At 55.6% G+C, this 3,277-nt stretch overlaps 1 protein-coding gene across 5 annotated transcripts in view; it reads right to left on the bottom strand.

Moving 5' to 3' along the window:
• The window catches only part of CCND3 (cyclin D3), an 81,705-nt gene extending 79,577 nt beyond the window's left edge, over positions 1–2,128 (bottom strand). For 2 of the 5 annotated variants that reach the window (XM_029242055.1, XM_029242057.1), the window contains exon 1: positions 1,912–2,084. The gene's annotated coding sequence lies outside the window, so the exon portion shown is untranslated. Of the gene's footprint in view, positions 1–1,911 lie in introns of all 5 variants that reach the window. The other 3 variants (XM_029242065.1, XM_029242058.1, XM_029242061.1) reach the window with 3 other exon arrangements.
• Positions 2,129–3,277: the final 1,149 nt, after the last annotated feature.

Genomic DNA, 3,277 nt, shown 5'->3' with positions numbered 1-3,277 from the left:
CACACACACACACACACACACACACACACACACACACACACACACACGGCCATTAGGAAAGGATACCAGCTCTGTGTAGTCTCCACAACTCCAGGCCTGCTGGGGCTCCCTGTAAACAGCACCAGCGCCCACACTCAGCTAACAGATTGCTCTCCTCTGTATCTCTCGAGACACAGGACCATAGCCTCCCTTTTGGAAATTCCTAAGCCCCTGGCTCAAGGGCACATCCCATGTGGTCAGTCAAGGAGGCAGGCTAGCCAAATGGTTAAGAACAGGGTCTCCCAAGTCAAGTGACCCGGGTTTAAATCCCAACCCTGTCCTCTTTAGGAAAATTATCTCCTCCATGCCTGAGTTTCCTCATCTATAAGATGGAGATAAGCCTAGTGCTTACCTCATAGAACTGTTAGGAGGATTAAATGAGACATTACATCTAAAACATTTAGAAGAGTACCTGACAGTGCTATATAAGCCTTAGCTAGTATTCTGAACCTTTGAAGGAAGGAAATGGGAAAGAAAAGACACTTGGGATCATGGAGATCATGGTCTCAAGGACGGATCCTGCTGGAATTCTCAGATACGCTTTTGCTCCTAAATTCCAGGGGAGTAGAAGCTCTGACTTGTTTACCATTATATCCCCAATATCTAGCCTGTGCAGACAGTGCAGCCACAGCAAACAGGTGGTGAAAGAATTCACCGTGTCAGCCATCTCTCAAATGAGCCTGGGAATTGAAAGAGCAGAAGAACCTTCAGGAAAGCAATGGTAGATCCAGTTCTTTTCACTCATGTCTAGTTCCAAAGAGAATTGAGGTGGGGGGGCAGAGAGCAAGGATTTGTTAGAAGAAACAGTCCTAGCAACCAGGGATGGGGGGGTGCCCCAGGATTGTATGACTGTTACATCACCCTGGGGTAGACTCTCCCAGCTGCACCTAGCTGGGAATTTCTGGGGTCTTGGGGACCAGCCCAGAAACATGCCTTTCCCTGAATTCATCCAGTTCATTCCTATCTCTTCTTCAGGTCTAGACAGTGGGTTAAAGAGAGCAAGAGCTGTTTCTGGGTCCCTATTGTTTCCCAACGCCCAACACCACAGTCAGGGTTCAGTCCAGCTCTGCAGAATTAGTAAGTTCCCACAAAGACTTCCCCCCACTTCTCTGCCTGGTGACTATTCATCATTCAGAACCAACTCAAATGTCCTCTTCTCTCTGAAGGCTTCCCAGCCACCCCAACGTGACACTTCGTCTCTGTTGTTCTATGACTCAGGCAAGATCACTGTGGATGAATAACATCACTGCGCGCTCAGCATCCCATCCAATCCCACACACAGTAGGTGCTCAGTCAATGTTTGCACATGAATACATTAAGGCTCCCTCAGTAACAGCAACCAATTTCTTCAGTTATTCCTCTTGTTGACACATTAAAAGACACAGAAGAGGGTAAGGCCGTCACTTGAGTACCCATCAGACACCAGAGGGACCGCCACTGAGAGGTCCCTCTTTCCAGTCCTGTCCTCTGGCCTCCTCCCTCGGCCCTGGCTGGCAGGATGACCCCAAGGCTCCCTGCCCACTCAGCTTCTGCCCTCCTTCCGCCTCCCACCCCATCTCTGAGGTATGAAGAACGACAACAGACAGCCCAGTGAGGTCACTGGGCTTCCAGATCAGCTTGGAGGGTGGCTGTGCAGACACAGAGAAAGCTCAGGGCTTTGGGGGCTTCTCCGCCCTTCAGCCACGTGCAACTCAGAAAGAAACTGACCCGAGCTTTGAGAGACAACCGGGAGGTGATGAGGACACCATGACCTCCTTAACCCCCCCACCTCAGACCCCCCCGCCCAGGTGTCCAGCCTCAGCTTGGAGGCCCCAGCGAGGAGGGCAGACGCTGACACCCATCTGTCTTGGCTTCTCCAGCCCTCGAGCCTACCTCCTCGGCAGGTGAGCCCCCCGGAGCACCGACTGTGGCTGCACACACTCTCTCCCGCTGCCTCTCGCTTCTGTCTTTGGGGAGATGGGGAGGGGGTCGCCACCTCCAGCCACGGCGAGGGGCGTGCACCCCTCCCCCAGGCGCCCAAACAGAACCAGTTTCCACCGCCGCAGGCGCGGCGTGTTTACAAAGTCGCCGCCGCGCCGCCAATCCCGAGTTTAAAGCTGGGCAGGAAGTGGGGAAGAGGGGGCGGGGGAGACAAAGGGGCTGGGTGCTCCGCTCAGCTAAGGTTTGGGCCCCGACTCCTCCCGGCGGCTCAGCCTGCGCAGCGACCCCAGCCCGCACATCCCGCTGCACGTTCCCCCGGTGAGGGGCGAGGGTGCCCCCCAGCCGCAGGTGCGCCCCGCGGGCAGGCGCGGCGCAGTTTTCCAGACATCTGCCTGTGAGTGTTTTCCACTCATCCACTCGCTCAGGAAATAACATTAGGCGCTGCTTCTTGACCTGTTACTCTACGTCTGCACAGTGATAGACCCTTTGAGTGTATTAGCTCATTTGCCCCCCTGCTATCCATCCCATCCCAGTTTCGCAAAAGACGAAACCGAGGCACAGTGAGATTAGGTAATGTGCCTGAAATCCCACAGCTGCCGAGTGCTGGGATTCGAACCCAGCTTCTGCGTCCTGCCAGACACCCGCAAACGGAGACGAATGAGGCGTGGTGCACGAAGGACTCCCATCCGGAGAGGCTGACCCGCGAGTGAACCGCAGAAAACCACATGCACCACGTTGACGCAACGGCCTGGGAGTAAGGCGGGCAAGGGACAGCCTCTTGCCGCCGGCGCCTCCCGGCTCGCCCGGCAAATACCTACGGATTAATACACGGCGAGAAGGCAGCGGGATGCGTTGGAACCCCTGGACTGGGTGGCTGTTGGGATCTGGTTCCAAGTGGGCTGCAGGGCCGCCAGCACAAAACAAGGTTTCCCCAAATTTCCCGCTCAGGAGAATCACCTGGAGGTTTTAAGAATACAGAATCCCAGACCCCTCCCCTAGAGAGTAAATGATGGGGACCCAGCGGGACCCAGGCAGAGGTTGCTATCAAGCACCTTTGGAGTGTTCCAGGGATGTGCTTTTTACGAAAAGCGACTTCATTTCAAAATAGGTGTAAAACCGAGAGCTCATTTTCCTGGCCACTTCCGGGGCTTACTGAACGCACCGCTCGCAGAAGGCCAAGTGAGCGGGGTCAACCAACACACCCTCCCGACCCCGCTGGGCCTAGGAAAGCCCAGAGGGGCGCGTGTCGCCCCGCCCCCTAGCCGCTCCTCCCCGCCCGGTGACTACAAGCCCCATCCTGCCCTGCGCTCACGCACAT

The sequence above is a fragment of the Monodon monoceros genome, unplaced genomic scaffold, assembly GCF_005190385.1.
Source record: "Monodon monoceros isolate NGI ecotype Baffin Bay Population unplaced genomic scaffold, NGI_Narwhal_1 Super_Scaffold_3, whole genome shotgun sequence".
Classification (NCBI taxonomy): Eukaryota; Metazoa; Chordata; class Mammalia; order Artiodactyla; family Monodontidae; genus Monodon; species Monodon monoceros.
The sequence above is the reverse complement of the archived record's forward strand: the minus strand, read 5'-3'. Positions and strand labels throughout refer to the sequence as shown.